The 17,020-nt window shown below is 45.8% G+C and overlaps 1 protein-coding gene across 4 annotated transcripts in view; it reads right to left on the bottom strand.

Moving 5' to 3' along the window:
• Positions 1-17,020, bottom strand: part of Tenm2 (teneurin transmembrane protein 2) — an 881,534-nt gene that overhangs the window by 152,142 nt on the left and 712,372 nt on the right. The gene's annotated exons all lie outside the window — the stretch shown is intronic.

Below are 17,020 nucleotides of genomic sequence, written 5' to 3'. Positions count from 1 at the left end.
GTTCATCACTGGGAATCGATAACTCAGGCTGAGGACCAGGGACATCTGATTCCTCTGTTCCAGGACCCTATGAGGATCCATCCAGGACACAGAGATGCTGGGGGGGCGGGGCACACTGTGCTTGGTGACTGAAAAGGTTGTGCCATGGCGCGTTCTATCTAATAGGTCTGCAGACACCCTGGAAGGGGATCAGAAGGCACATGACCAAATCCCAGTGGAAGGGTGTATCTGTGCCTGGGTTGCCTGCAGGGGGGACGTTTGTCTCTCAAAGCAGTTTGTGTCTCTTGCAGCCACCCAGGGTGGGATTGCACAGTAACCCCAAATAAACACTGCTCCTCTCCCCGCGAATTCCCTTTCTCTGGCCTTTGAAAAATAACCCATGTTGGCACGCAATGTGAGGACTGCGCCTCGGAGTCATTAGTCATACCCCAAAGTGGCACGCGAATGCAACTTTTACAAGAGCTCGAGGAGCAAGGAAATAAACCACAGCAAATATTTGACTGATCCAATTATAAATCTCTCAACTTCTTGGCAGAGACCAAGAAGGAATGGTAATTAAGATAACTTAGTGGGTTTCCAGAAGAGCTGGAGGAGAGGAGAGGTGCCTGGACCACTGAGCAGGGTCTGTCACTTTCCCAGAAGGGAAGGCATCCGCACACGGGGAGCAAGTAGCCCAGGGAGGCTTCTGGAAGCCACCCGGGTGCATACCTGCCAAAAGAGGGCAAGGTTAAAGACAGACTCATTGCCCTTCAGAAAGACGTTATTGCTGGGTCCAGGACCCTGGGAGACCGGGAAAATAACTTTATTGCTATTTGGAACGTCTGCTGGCTGAAGGTTGATGGAGACTGGGAAAAGCAATAAATGGTGACATTTCCCATGGACGCCCTGCCGCTCCCCTCGCTCCACACTGGCAGCATCCCCGGCCTCTGGGGGGTCTGATGTTGATTCTGCTTCAGATGGTGGGGCATCCTCAGCCGTCGGTGGGGTTGAGGGTGGGCAGCATGTGTGAGCGGGGGACTGCTTGAAGCCGCATTATCACGGGGTCTCTGGTTGCATCCAGTGACGGCGGGAGTGACTTTAGCCGTGGTGGGTCACTCATGGGGCCTGTTCATCTCTCTCTGCCTCCAGCCAGGCCTGTGGCAAAGTGTGCCCAGCTGATTCCTCATTAAAGCTCAGTACAGCTTCTTTGCTCTCTTTGAAAGGGGCTGAGTGTGAGGGGAAGGGAGAGGGAGGAGAGCAGGGCTCCAGTGGAGGCAGCTTCCCGAGCAGGGTCTTGCTGTCTTTCTGGGGACTGTTCAGCTCTGACTCGCAGCATCTGTTACTTAACTAGAGGCGACTGGTTTAGCTGGGGGCACTGCTGGGGCTATTGTGACAAGGAGCCCTTGAGCATCCAGACAGGAAGCAGCACCTGCCTTTCACAGCTACTCTGGTAACTGTGCCAGACCCCGCAGGTAAGGATCAAGCCCAGGAGAGACAGAGGCAAACCAAATGGGGTTCCTTAACATCAGGAGCGGGGTAGAATTTATCCACGAGGGTGGAATTCTTGATTCTTTCAATATAGGTCCTCTGGCACCGGTGGAAAAGTCATTGTTAAAAATAGGGAGCGCTGGATTATTTTGGCTAGTGTGTTACGTGCCAGGTGAAATGGAAAACGCCCACGTGTGTTATCTCACTCCATCTCTGGAAAGCCCTGGTCTCCTTCACTGTGTCTCAGGGACCATGAGGGAAGCGAAAGGTACCCCCAGTGCCACTGAGCATGGCTGGCAGCCACACTAGAACCTGAAGTCAGATCTGCACTCGTGGTAGCAACCACGGGAGATCGCTCCAAGTTTTCCAAGGAGCTGGCTGTGGCTGCCAGCCTCTCTGGTGGCTGGCCTGTTTTCTAAGTCCCTTCAAGATGCCACTGGGTGGAGAACAGGGAGGAAGGCAGAGCGCAGAAGTGCTAGGGGCAGGCTTGGCCCACACAGGCTGGCAACCTGAAGATGGGGGATGTCTTGCTGGAGCAGTCACAAAGGCTGCTTGGAAAGGTCTGGTGGTTTTGCTGGGTATTGGCCATTCCTGTCAGAAAGCTGCTCTGAGAGCCAGCCCCTGCCCAGCTCTCTCAGGACCTCCTCCCTGTGTTCCAGCCACACTGCTCTGCTCCTAGTTCTTGGAGCTGCCAACTTATCCAGCCTCGGGGCCTTTGCACCAGCCATTCCCTTGGCCTGGCCTGTCTTTCTCCTGATCTCACTGCTGTCTGCTTCCTATCATCCTGCACTGGCCTAAACTCTCTGTCTGTATTGCCCCTGAGTTTCCATCCTCAGAAATAAAAACTCATCACTCTGAAAAAGCTTGCTATTTATCTACTAATTTATAGTCCATTTCCCTCCTGTTGGATATGTACTCCTGGAGAGAGACACTAGCCTGTTTTATTCAATACAGTGTCCCTAGTGCCCTGAACTGTGCCTGGATCCTCACTGAGGATCTTGGGCGCACGCATGCCAGGAGAGCGCGCTACCGCTTGAGCCACATTCCCAGCCCCTCACAGAGGATCTTGACAGATTGACTAGAAAAGACTTAGACCCAACCGATTAGACATTTGCCATAAAGTCTACAGTGACATGGTGACTCTTGGTACTACAATTCCTTGGAGGACAAAGTTCTTCTGAGAAGTGTGTTTTGGGGGCTGGGGGTGTTGTTCAGCGGTAGAGAGCTTGCCTAGATGCATGAGGCCCTGGGTTTCATCCCCAGCACCTTCACGCAAAAAGGATTTTAGGGAATTTTAGGAAACACTGTTGAGTTTCCCTCGTTTTTGTTCATTAATGCTCAGATGAGACTATGGATGAACATTTAATGAGGCCAGGCTTTGTGCTAAGGGATTCCCATGGACTCTCCTATTTAATGTTCATAAAACTCTACTGAATACAAATTAACCCCACTTCATATATGGGGAAACTGAGGCACAGAGGTGGTATGGCTTGCAGAAAAGTTAATAAGTGGAGGATCTTCAGAAACTGCACCCTTAGCCCAGGGTCATGGAGGTCAGTCAGCGTGCCCGGTCAACAGGGTCAGGCGGGGTGTTCCTGGCCTCTCTCGTTTGCATGTGTATGAGAGTGGTCTGTAAGTACAGATTCACCTGGTGATTTCTAAACTGGGGTTCAGAGAAAATAAAGACCTGAAGCACATCCCTGATTCTTGCTTTTGTTTATGTCGTGGGTGTAAAAACAGTCATTCATTCAGAAGACCTTGAGCTCCCACTTAGTGCCGGCATCAGGGGTATGACATGGACAAGGCTTCTGTCCTCTGGACCTGATGGTACTAAGGGAGAGGATAACATCAGGGAGTGACGAGGGCTGTGAATAAGAAATAGAGCAAATTGGACCACCTGAAAGTCCATCAGCAGGATGGAGGACAGAGAAGTGTAGTACAGGGTCCCTCCTTGTCTGCACTTTGACTTTCTGTGGGTTCAGCTGTAGGCTGGAAAACATTAATATTTCTCCTGATTCTTTCCAGACAGTGAGACCACATTCATATCACTTTTATTACAGCATATTGTTATAATTATTCTAGTTTATTAGTAGTTATTGCTATTCACCTCTTATCATGCCTCATTCACAAATTAAACTGCATCATAGGTATGTGACTCCAGCACAGGCTTGGCATCTAGGTGCTTAATAAATACTTGTTGAATGGATGAAGAGTTGGTAATTATTTAAAATAATCTCCAATGTCTCCTTTGTGGGTGCAACATAGGGATTAAGATTAAATAATGAGCTTTAGGGATTGATAGGAATCTATGTGGAATATCACATTGTAAGTAGCAAATCTTTGTTTTGGGGACTGTGGAACATTGGATGGCGTTTAAATGAAGTTTTTTTAAAAAAATCAGGGCTGGGGTCGTGGCTCAAGTGGTAGCACCTCCGCCTAGCATGTGTGAGGCACAGGGTTCAATTCTCAGCACAACATAAAAATAAAATAAAGATATTGTGTCTACCTAAAACTAAAAAATAAATATTAAAAAAAAATCAAACACCTGCTTGACCATAGATATGTATATACAGGAAAAAATCCATATACATAGGGCTCAGTTCTCTCCACGGCTTCAGGCATCCACTGGGGGTCTTGGTACATTTGCCTCGTGGAGCAGGGGACCAGGGGACCTGTGTATATCCACCCCACATAGTTCTATGCAGTAAGAACAGGAATGAGACGGGGACACATCCCTTTGAGGGAATCTCACCCACATCTTCTAAGTGAAAGAAGCCAGAGAGACGAGCACCTGACTCCCAGAATAGATACGCCAGGAGACACGCATCTAGTCTCCAGCTACAGAGCACCAAGGTGCAGATGCGCAGTGGCCAGGGAGCGGGCAAGGCGTGGCCAGAGCTGGGGCGGAGCCTTAGGGGCGTGGATGGAGATGGGGTGGGGCCCTTAGGGGCGTGGCCATGCTCTGCATCAAGACTGGTGCTGCTGCTCAGGAGGATGAGCTTCTCACGTTTTAGAAATGAAAATGTTCACTGAAAGAAATGCGTGCCTTGGGTAGTTTTAAAATCATACCTAAATAAAGCAGATTTAAGAAAAGCAAAGCACGACAAGGACATGAAGTGTGATGAAATATGCTGTTTTCTGTTCCTTCGCTAGGAAAGGGCTCGCTGGAGGGGTGAGTTTCAGGCAGAGGCCCCACAGAAGAGGGGAAAGTGCCAGGGGAGTATTGGTGAGGGGCGCTTCAGGAAGCGCACACATCCGCCTCAGAGGCACGGGGCTCAGCTTGGATTTGAAATGACCCTTCAAAGACCCATGTGTTCGAGGCTTAATCCCTAGCTTGGCACTACTGAGAGGTTGTGGAAACGTTAAGAGGGGTCTAGTGGTCTGCCTTCAGGTCTTTGGTCTGTGCCCCCAAAGGGGACAGTGGGGCTCTTTCTCTATCGTGGGGCCTTTCCTCTCTGTAAGTTGATTTGTCTCAGGTATTTCTTGCAGTAATGGAAGCTGACAAGCACACAGAGGCAGGATGAGCTTGGTGTGACCCAGGGAAAGCAGGCAGGCTGATGTGGCAGGGCACAGAGTGAGGAAGAGGTTTCTGGTTACCAGACTGCAGAGGGCCCCAGCAGGACAGGTGACTGATGGCCCATCAGATATTAAATGAGCGCCTACTATGGACAAGTGCATGGTGAGTGCCGGGGATGTCCATCTAGAGCTTGCTCTTCAAGACAACTTCAGAGCTCCTTACAGCATGATGGGAGGCCAGAGAAGGATTTTCAGAGACCGAAAGCTCTGATAGATGGTTAAGATGAAACTCAAGTTCTTTTTGTAATAACAAGAAAGCTTCTGAACGGGAGTGTTTACGGAGCCTAACCCCTACGAGGGCCCTCTGGGGTTGGCAGAGGCTTTAAAAATTTGTTGGCTGAAGATAAGCAGATTATAGGTGCTGCCAAGATGTTTCCTCCCTATGTATCAAGCCTAAAATTGTTGTTCATAAGCTCTAAAAGAGCATATTTTGTCTTTATTTTTTTTTCCTTTTAAAAGGAATCTATTTTGAATATCTGGGATGGGGAGGGTAAGGTAGTTGGACTGAAAAATGAACAGAAAAGGATGAAGTGTCTTTAGAGAAGAATGAATGGTCACCGCTACTACTACTATGTTGTACATTGCAGTTCCCTTCCTCCTCAGAGATGTTGCAGAGTGGGATTCCTAGCAGAAATGGCAATCAGGTGGGGCCCAACAAGGCCAGAACACTGCGTTTCTGGGTAGGTAGCCTCCCTGGGAATCCCTAGTGGGGCATCTGTGCTACAGCCCACCAGCCATACAAGGGCAGGGTTGGCTCTGCCTTATTCACTACTTCAGGACCTTGATCTATGGCACATACTAAGTGCTCAATAAATGCTGGAGGAGTACAATAGTGTGGCCTGTTTCCTGGCAGAATGATGTGTCTATCTGAAGAGGGGATCTCCCTTGAGAAATGTTAATGCTCTCACATGAAATGTCTGAGAACAGGAAGAAATCATGGAAAACCACAGGTCCTGATGTCTTTACAAGACTGTCCCTGAAGCATGTAAAAGTGTACGAGCCTGGTTCACAAGGTGACTCTGAGCTTTAGGTGCCCGGAACATGTCAATGTCCTCTTATTGATATGTTCCTTGCCAAGGTTGTGTATCTGGCTGTAAATCTGCACCAACTCAGCCAGGGGCCCAGCCATGAAACCTCCAGAGGGCTGTCCTGCCTTGGTCACACCTGACCTGCATCAGCACGTTCAAAAGGGAAGAGCTATGACCCTGCTGGTGAGCCATGGCCAAGGAGAAGCTCTTCCTAAAAAGAAGAAGATTGCTCTGTGACACTCCTACTCAGGATCTTCATTTGTCTTCTGCTTAGAAAAAAATCTTTGTCTCTTCCTTTCTCTTGTACCTTCAAGATTCAGCTTGGCAGCCCAATTCACATTAGCTAAACTGTGGAAGCAACCCAGATGCCCTTCAGTAGATGAATGGATAAAGAAACTGTGGTATGTATGTATGTATGTATGTATGTATGTATATATATATATATATATATATATATATATATACACACACACAATGGAATATTACTCAGCATTGAAATAGAATAAAATCATGGCATTTGCAGGTAAATGGATGAAGCCGGAGAATATCATGCTAAGTGAAATAAGCCAATCCTAGAAAACGAAAGGCCAAGTGTTTTCTCTGATAAGCAGATGCTGATCCATAATGGAGCTGGGGGCGCCTAGGAAGAATGGAGGAACTCTGGATTGGACAAAGGGGACTGCATGGAGGGGAGTGGGTATGGGGGGTAGGGAAGATGGTTATGAAATGGATATCATTACCTGAGGCACATGTATGACTGCATGAATGGTGTGACCCTACATGGTGTACAACAAGAGAAATGAAAAGTTGTGCTCCATCTGTGTACAATGAATTGAAAGGCATTCTGCTGTCATGTATAACTAACTAGGGGAAAAAAAAAGATTCAGCTTGGTCATCTCCCCTCACAGGTTGGAAGTCGTGGCCTATTTGTACTCCCAAACCTTTTAGTAGCGGTCATGGCTAACATTTGTTGGATAAGCCAGGTGTAGCTCAAATGACACAGCATCGCTCCTACACACAGAGCTAGCAGGATGCACACTGTCAGCCCCTTTCCCATCCCTGGAGAGTCGTGTTTGGCCTGGACACAGTTGAATGCAGTGTACCCAGGAGAGGTACCCCAAACCTCTGCCCTGGGGAGGGTCCAGGAATCCCTGAGCTGAGCTGGAAGATCCTGAGCTTTGCCATTTCTGTTAGAGCCTAAAGGCCCAGCTCAGTGTGCACATCAACACTGCCTCCAGCAGAGGCCTGGCCGTTCTCCTGTGCAGCCTTCGTTGCTAGGCTACCTGCCAGGGAGGTAGACCAGTTCGATTGATTGACTGATCTCCGTGGGGCACTTACTGTTGGCTAGGCCTCATCTTAGTTACTCTCACAAAACCCTGACAAGGAATAGTCCTCATCTCACGGATCTGGAGGGACTCACCCATAAACCCTTCAGCTGCCACAGGCAGAGATATGACTCAAACCCAGACCAGGCTGACGATGGGGTGTCCATTCTTATCCCCTGCCCTGTGCTGCACCTCAGGGTCCTCTTACTTGTCCAGTCCCCTTCTTCTTAAAGGAGGGCCATACCTTTGATCTGTGTCCACAGTACAAACCTTGAGTGAGTATTTATTGAGCACAGAAAGGGATTGATTTTAGATTTTTGTCTTCCCACAAGGTCACGACCTCCTCATGCTGCCTTTTGATCCATCCCAGGAGCAGGGTAAAAGGTATTGCTCCGTAGACCAAGCGAGACAAGTGGTGACCCCTGATAGCCTTATGGTCAAGGTCAGTGAAGCCAATGAGCATCTCTGGGCTTCCCCGGGGATGCACCATGGCTGCTGTGTCAGGAGGCTGGGAGAGGGGACCTCTTGCCTCCCAGGGCCCTGCTGATGCGATTTCTTATTTACTGCACCTTCCCATCTAATTGTCTTTAGCCGACGGTTTATCACAAATGTCACATTTGGCTCTTTGCCTTCCCAAGATCAATAGGTGGGTCTCCAGGGGGCTGGTTGGGAAAATGTATCAAATACATCACCAAGGAGAGAAGGGATGGAGGATGTGTCCAGGTGCAAAATGACCTCCCTGGCACCAGAGAGAAACAGAATCACAAGCCTGGGCTGGCCTCTCGAGAGCCACAGTGGAAGCTTGCGCCAGTCTCAGTGTGACCCTGGGCAAGCCCGAGTGTCTGCTCCCTCACCCCCAAGTGGACACACTAAAGGCCTGGCTCTGAAGAAAGGAGGATTGGCTATTTTTTTTAAGACTATTTTGAAGCATTTAAAATGAGTTTGTGGAAGAATATCCAGGGTTGAAAAGATTTCCCTCTCCCTTAAGCAAAGATCCAGGGTGAAAATGACACATGTGGTTGGATTCTGTATTTGTAAAAATGATTACTAGATGTGAACAGAAAACTGGAAAATAAACTAAAATGTTAGTCTTTTCTATTTTTTTTTCTAGCAGCACCATGTATGACTACAGAGTGACAAAAACACAAATCAAAACTATCTTCTAAAATAGCCATTGAAATTTGGTTTGTGTGGGGGCTTGGGTGATGGATACTTTGAGAAACCTGACCATGGATGCCACCATTTCTATGTGCGAGCCTGAATCTGAGTGCTTTATAAAGGTTTTTCTCATTTGCACCTGACAATCTTGCTATGGGCACATCATATCGTCCCCATTTTACAGAAGAGGTAATGAGGCACAGAGCTGTTGGGTGACTTGTCCAAGGTCACACAGCTTTGAGGGTGGTCATCAATGAGGGCCAGGTGGTTGGGAGTGGATTGCTTCTTTATGCCCATGCTGTCCTGTGGCTAGAATAGCTCCATCAACCTCTCACAGAAGGCTTACTTAAACATTATTTTAAAAATATGTATTTAAGTATCATTAAAAAATTCTAGTTAAGCCCCACACTGATTTGATTGATATCATGGCATCTAGTTATCTGAGGATATTTGGAATGAATACGAAGGCCACTTAAACTTTGGCACTTAATGGATGGCAAACTGATTAGGACTTTATCTTGCAAAGGGAAACTCTGATATTAAAACGTTTATTTCATCTCATACTCAGGAAGATCTGGTTATATCTGCAACAGTGCTGTAGTCATGAGAATGCATACTGAGTTTTCTTACATACACAAAAATGTGACACCAAACACTTCATTCCACCTCGGCTCCATTGGTCACCAAACACATTTCATTTGCAGAGATGTCAAAGGAGGAGTACTACATGCATCTTAGAATCAATGGGAGACACACAAACAATACAGGAGGACTTTAGCCTGACCAGCCCAGCACAGCTAGAGGGACATTTCTGTAAGCACGGTGACATCTTCATTCCATCCCCAGCATCTCTTCTTAAAATGTTTCCATAATCATCCTCTTGAAAGTGCGGATCTCTCCACCTTCTCTCTTCATTTCTCTGCTTGTGATCTGCTGGGCACCCTCAGCCAGACCCACATGGGCCAAGGCTTCTGTCCTGATCCATTCCAGAGACTTTCCAAAGGACTTTCATTGGCTCTTAACAATTATTGGTTTTGGCGTGAGCTGTGATCTTACGATGTGGTTTACATTGATGCTGCTGCTGCTGCTGGATATGACTGGATACCAGGACAGGGTGTCTGATTGCTATGCCCAAGGGCTGCTTTGTGACCCCAAACTGCTTTCATCTGTGAAGTGGGGGTGCTACAATAGAATGGACCTCATAGGGCTGACAGGAGGGCAAACTAAGGCAACACACATGGCTGGTCCTGGGACACAGCAGCCCTCAGTAGTGATACCCGGGGTGGTACCATTCTGTATGGGCAAAGATGCTGGTGTTAAATGGGGAGACTCTCTGAGTACAGAGTAGTTTCATAAGCGGCCAGATGAATGACAAATGAACATTGGTTTCTTATCAGTATTTTTCTTCCTTGCAAAAAACCACTCTCACTGAGAAAGGCTTCAGTGGACCTCTTGGAAGCTCTTAATTTTGTGAAGATCTTGGAACAAAGCTTTTCCCGACATCTTTGAACATAGATTCGAACTTCTGTAACTGTCACTTATTAGGAAACCTAAAGATCTGCACTGGGCTCCTTTTTGAATTCAGCCTGATGTGCGTCTGCTCAGATAAAGTCATGCAAGCGAGGATCTCGTGGATCTTGTTCAAGCAGAAGCCCAGGCTCATCATGTCAGGGTGTAAAACCAGGAGTGGAATTCCCAATGATGGTGAAACGGTCCCCAAAAGGAGATTTTTATTAGTTTTTTAAAAGAGTGTTTCAAAATTTGGGTACAACTCCTCTCCTTTTAAATCTAAGACAAGGAACCTGAGCAGTTGTCAGATATTTTAAGTGACTTAACCTTGAAACAATTATTTTCTCTCACTTCTCTTTCAAGCTGTGGATCAATTTAATTGAAGAGTCTCCACAGCTCGTAAAAGAAACGATTAAAGAAAATACTGTTGCTATTCACAATTACTTAAATATATTCATTATGATTTTTCCCCCCTCAAAACTGGGCAAAGAAAACAAGGTATATAAATCAATTAAATCTTGAGAGTGACTGAGATTACAGTCATTATCTATATCCCTCCACCGCTTGTTTTACTTAAGATGGCTCAGCCATGGCACGGATTTGCTTTTGGTAAAGAAAGATTGTAAAAATTAAGAGGAGTTTGGAGAATATGGGAGCAAATACCCATGCTTCAACAACTTAAATGAATAAATGTTCAGATCTTGTTGTGTTTGCTTCCTGTGTGGGTCCATGTGTCAGTGTTGGGGGTTGGGGCAGGGGAGACTACCTTAACTTCAGTACCTTACTATAGAGTAAAATAAGTTCTCGAACAACCTAACCCCTAGTCCTATTCTCCTCTCTGTAGCTACATCCACATGCACTGTCTAGGGGTTCTACATCCATGGATTAAGCCATCTGCAGATTGGAAATATGTGGGGAAAAATAATCACAACTAAATTGCACATGCACATTTTTTTTCCTTGTCACTAGTTCCTAAACAATACAGTGTAACAATTTACTCAGCATTTGTACTGAAATGTATTATATGTCATCTCCAGATGGCTTAAAGTCTCGGAAAGGGAGTTCTAGGCACATATTGTGCCATTTTATGTAGGAGACTTGAATGTCCTCGGGTTTTAATATTCTGGAACCAATCCCCCACGGAATTGAGAAATGGCACGCACACACACACACACAGACATGCGTGCATACATACAAACATGCATGTACAGAGATTAACATAACGATGTGGACCTTATATAAATGCTATGTTAATAAACTGTCACTGTTTTCTGTTTTACACCTGGGGTTCTACCTAATATTTCACTTGAAGATGAAGCTCCTTCTTTGCTCAGAGTATTGCAAGCAGCTGACCTATGGCACCCCCAAGACTATATTCAGTCTAACCAGGAGATGGGGTGCAGCCCCTGACACATTCTCTTTTCTCTTTCTTTCTCTTTTTTAGGTGTGGTCTTGCTAAGTCACCTAGGCTGGCCTTGAACTTGTGATTCTACCTCAGCCCCCCACCTAGTGGGGATGACAGGATCCATGACCATGCTTGGCTTTTTCTCTTCTCTGTCCTGAGTGCCATGAACCCAAGCATTGCCCCTCTCGGGAAACCCTCAGCACCCTCCCAGTGCACGGCCCTTAACACCAGGTTTCCCGTCAATCTCCAGTGTCTCAGGAGGTTTCTCTGAGCTCTCCGGAGGCTGCCCTCTGATTTGGACCGCTGTCAGGATGCCATCAGATAATCATAAGGGGATCCACTGAAAAAGTCCTTTCCAAAATCCCTTTCAGTCTGCCAGAGAGGAATCCAATTGGTTTTGCAAGATCTTTCTCTGTATTTTAAGGTCTTTTGGAAAAAAAAATGTTTTTAAAAAATACGCTTTTAAAGGTATGCCTCCCTTCAAAATGAAGTTGAATACCGCCTTAGGGACTTCGACAGATTGCCACAGGATGTGCTGTGTGAGTGGACAGCAGGCTCTTGACCTTGGCTCCATCTTGAACTTCGTTGGAATGGGAAGTCCAGGAGAGCTGACCTACCTAGTATCTGGGCACTGGAAGGGCGGAGAGACAAGGGCAGGCTGATAGTCAGGACAGCTGGGCACTGTGGGTCCCAGAAACCCCGTTAGTCCCACCTCTGGCTGAAGCCATGTACAGATTTATTTAGCAGGGCAAGAAAGAAGGGGACAAGAAGAGAAAGAGTTTCTTTTCCAATCATGCTGTGCAGTGGGAAGGGACAAACTGGAGCTGGCTAAGCCAATGCCACAAATCGCCACCTATGAATGTGCTCTGAAGAAATGCCATTTAGGAGAATCTGCTGATGAGGACAAATGGGAAATGCTCAGAGCTCATTCAGTCCAAGTTCACAAGTACCTCATCTGCCATATTTGCATATCTTTGGTCTGATCCTGGGGCAATTTGTGGTCTCTGAAGCAGCTCCCTGCCATTGGTGGCTGTGTTTCATGTGTGAATAGTTTTGCTTCCCATCTTGTAGAAGCAGCCTCACGTAGTAAATTAGGGGTTGACAGCGTCTATCTTACTACCATGCAGTCCCTCGTACCTCCACTTACTGGGAGCTGTCAGAACTCCGGGGCCCACCCTCCGCCTCTAAGTTGCTGCTGAAAGTCACTGGGCTCCTGGCTCCATCAGTCTGAGTGATGAAATAGGCATTTTTAATATTTGCTAAATAGGATTGCGGAGAAGGTGAAGTCCCGGCAGGGCTCCCAAGCGGTAACTGCATCTTGTTGTCTCAGGTTAATCATGTACCTAATTTGCCGATTATTGACTTGTTCTCGAAAAGGGTTTTACTTGGCTTGACATATCAGCAGCAATCAGTGAGGAACTGTCAAGCAAACTTGCTCACTGCCTTAACCACCCAAGATTCCGACTTGCAGCAACAGCCTCTGAGATTTCCTTTGATGCCTAGAACACTGTAGCCAGGTCAGATTATTATTTTTTTCCCCCCAGTCTGACCGATTTCCTTTCTACAACCAGAGTACAGCAAATCTGACAGTTTGTAGGATTTCAAATATTTGGTAAGATGCGCTAGACTGCTGCTGTACACACATCATCCTCCTAAGAATTCAAGTTGGTAGGCTAAGAATGGCTCAAGACTGACTTTTTTTTTTTTTTGACTGTGTCTTAAAAAACGCAATGCAGAGTGTCAAAATGTTGCATTTAAAACACAATGTAATATCTACCTTTCAAACTGACAAGGCTTCAAAATTGGTAATACCTATTTTATGCAAGGGTTCAAGTAAATGAAATGGGCACTAGACAACGCTGCCGGTGGGTAGGAGTATAAATGGTGCAATCTTTCAGGACAATTTAGCAATATGAATAAAACCCATAAGGGTTTATTTTTAGGACACGGATTGAGGAGGCAAAGACCAGCCACGAGGACAGGTATCATAGCATTTTATGTGTAAGTCATTAGGGTTTTTTCATTGATATTTCTGGTGTTCTTCCTTCCAGGGACATCTTTAGATTGTACTTCCTGCTCCATTGAAGTTAGGAGGTGACTCGCTTTGGTTAATATGAGAAAGACTTCAAAGCTTATACGTCACTTCCAAACAAAATTCATCAGGAATTGGTGTACAGAGGAGCTGGTGATATTCCGGATAGTGAAGCCTTTGTTGGTTTGTGTCCTTGAATGAGGTCCACCTTGAGCAAAGTCCTAATGAACTGAAGAGGAATGTGAACCACTCAGAGCTAGTGACATTCGAGTCTGGGCAGTTCTGAGTTGGGGCTCCTGTGTGCAATTTGGGGGCTTAACAGTATCTCTGGCTCTACCCCAGGATGCCGGTAATGATCTCCTCCCAGTTGTGACAACTCCCAAAAGTTTCAAATATTGCCAAATGACCTGGGGATGGGATTGGGTATAGGCCAAAATCACCCCTGGTCAAGAGCCCTGGATACAGAGTAAACAAGAAATTGCCCTAGTTATTTTAAGCCACCAAGATTCTCAGACTGTGTTTTAGTGCAGTGGATTTTTTTTTAAAAAAACAGCAAAAACAATACATTAACATTTAGCCAAAGGGGACTATTTTGAAATGTGGGTATTTTTACTTTCTTCTTTGGTTGCTAAAATTTTTCTGCAATACAGATGTAGTTTGTTCTTTAGTAAGAAGAAAATAACTAGAAAATTAATTTATTTTAAAAGTCTGTATTTACATAATTGCCTATCTATATACAGTGCTTGTTAGGGTTACATATACTTTTTTTTTTTGAGGTGCTGGGATCAAACCCAAGTCCTCACACGTGATATGCAAGTGCTCTATCACTGAGCTAAACCCCTAGCACCCAATTTTTAAATGCATAATGAATCACTTGTATATAATATCTTCTTTCACTGTGTTGGTTTATAAAGTGCTTTCTCATTCTATCTTTGTTGTTATGTAATCACAACAATGTCCCGAGGCTTAGGTGACAGGTAGAGAAGGAGACCAAGGCCATGGCAGGTTGAGGGACACATCCAAGGTCACCTGGCTACTGTGAGGCAGGGCTACATTCAGCAGTGCTCTCTTTAGCTCCAGGAATTCCTCTCCTAGACCATGTTGCCTCTGTATCTTTTGTAAAAAACCAGTTTCAAAAACTCAGCTGGGACTGGTTCTGATTCTTGGGAAATTTAAGCAGGTAAAAAAGGATTCTCCTCTGTATTTAATATCCTTGGACAAGGATACTAAACCTTATAGGCATTTGGTCAGAGCATGAGACTCTGTAAAATTTAAACATAACCATTTCATACAACACAGCCAACGGAATCCCCCCTCCCCGTCTCCTCCGCCCTCTCCAGCTCACATGAGTCACCTTGGCTAGACTGCCAATCCCCATAGAACTTATGTTCCTTGATAGGATATGCCAATAGAAATGAGAAATTCTATAATAGTTTGAGACGTGAGTGAGTCACCTATCTCTGTGAAGAGCTAAGCACCGTCTCCTCCAGGAAATGTAGCTCATCAAATGGACATGAACGCAAGTAATGGCAGGGAATGAATTTGGGGATGTGGAAGGAGGTGTTTTCTTTTTTCCTTTCTTTTCTTAAGTGGCGCCCCTATATTGTACCTGTCTTGTGCATTTCAGAGTATCTGCACTGTGCCTCGATTCGGTGACCCCCCCATACACCCTGAATTCCTAAATTGGCAGCTCCACCGAAACCCCAGCATGCATCCGTCTATGCCTATTCATTTCCCTCCCCTTGAGATGTGTGATGGGGCTGTCCCTGGAGCTATTTTGAGAGGATGATCACTAGAACAATCACCAGGTTGGCAGGAGATGGACAGTGTGGTACAGCCACAAAAGAAAAAAAAGACATTGTCACTGAGGACTGGACTCCTGATTGTCAGAGCAGCAGGGAAACAGGGTGGAGTGTGCTCCTGCCCGCTGTCCACCATCAGTCAGCTGCAGAGTCTTGACTTGTCTTGCTGTAATTATTGGTTTTTCCAAGACTCTCTTTGCCAAAAGCATGCAAAAGAAGGGGGAAGGAGAGTGCTTTAAAACAATGTAGGGAGGAATTGTTTCCCCAGCATAGTTTCTTGCAGTCAACTGGCTGAGAGGAAAGTTATGCTCAGCTGTGCCCAGAGGCATGTTCGTGCTCACCTGAATCCTGCCAATAAGCACATCTCACCACTGCAAACCCTGCATGAGGCTCCAGCAGAATCACTGGAGCCTGAAGGTCAAGGAAACCACCGAACAGTCTGCATAGCTTCCCAGAGCAGCACCCTGCTGCCCTGCCAGAAGCTACAACAATGCCCCTGGGACTCCTTTCTGCTGAATTCCTGTCTTTTTCTGGGTGAGAATCTCTGTGGAGAGCAGATGTGATTTCTGTCTGAGGAGCTCTTCTCGGTCAGGGGCTGTGTTAACTCATCTCTGGATAATCAGTGCCTAGCCCAATAAATATCTTTGTGGATGGATGGATGGAGGACTCATTGATTACCATTTTACACATTGGTCCCTATAGCATGGGCTGTGTAGGGTAATAAAAACGTACACAGCCCTCCCTGCTCAAAAACGAAAGAGTCCTTTGAGTCCTCATATTGATCATTTCAGGCTATAAAGATGGGATTGCAAATAAGTTTCATCTTGAGAGTCAACACTGGTCGATTGGTAGTGGCTGCCTGGAGAGTTATGTCGGAGGTATTTGTGCACTGGGTCCAGTGAGGAAAAGTACTGTCATTGATTAGCAATGCCTGCCACAAGCTAAGGACAAGGAAAGGGTGGCCCGATAGCCTCACATTTGCCATGGTTTTAAAGCCTTAAATTCTTCCAATTGAATTTTCTAGATGAGTACCTTTCCAATACATGTCAAAGTCAGCTTCGACTAGATATACAGGTGTTCCCTCTCTACTGGTGTTTTTTCTTAATGTGCTTTATGTTTTGCTGGATTCGAGGGTAAACAAGGAAGAGAAAAGCACGTGGCTTGTCTCAGGACATGTAATTATTCCTGGAAAAGAAAACCTAGCTAGACAGGTGTTCAATCACCCCAAATGGCATGTGTAATAAAATTTCTACCAGGACAAATTAAACAAGACTTAAGAGAAAAAAAAAGTAACCCACAATATAATCTAGTCTTCTTATTTTTGGTACTGGGAATAATCTCAGCTTCACAATGCTAAGGACTTCCCAAGGAATTGAGCAGGGGTCCAATCAGAAACCACTATGGAATCTTGATTTGTTACATAAATTCCCATAGACAGTAGAATGTTGCCAAGTGATGTTTCAATGAATGAACTCAATAACAAAGAATCCAAAATTAACCTGCAGGGCTAGCAAAGCTAGCTTCACCAGATAGGGATGTTACCTTTTTAAAAAATATATATGATTTCTGTAACGTAAGTGTCGCTATTTTATAATTCAGAAGTTCTAGTACATTCACTGTTATGCCATCACACCAGCCACCCAATATCAGAGCATGCCCATCATCCTAGGCAAGAAATTCCATCCCTATTAACAGTCAGTCCAATACTCTGGTAAACA

Source organism: Urocitellus parryii, chromosome 1 (assembly GCF_045843805.1).
Source record: "Urocitellus parryii isolate mUroPar1 chromosome 1, mUroPar1.hap1, whole genome shotgun sequence".
Taxonomy (NCBI): Eukaryota; Metazoa; Chordata; class Mammalia; order Rodentia; family Sciuridae; genus Urocitellus; species Urocitellus parryii.
The sequence above is the reverse complement of the archived record's forward strand: the minus strand, read 5'-3'. Positions and strand labels throughout refer to the sequence as shown.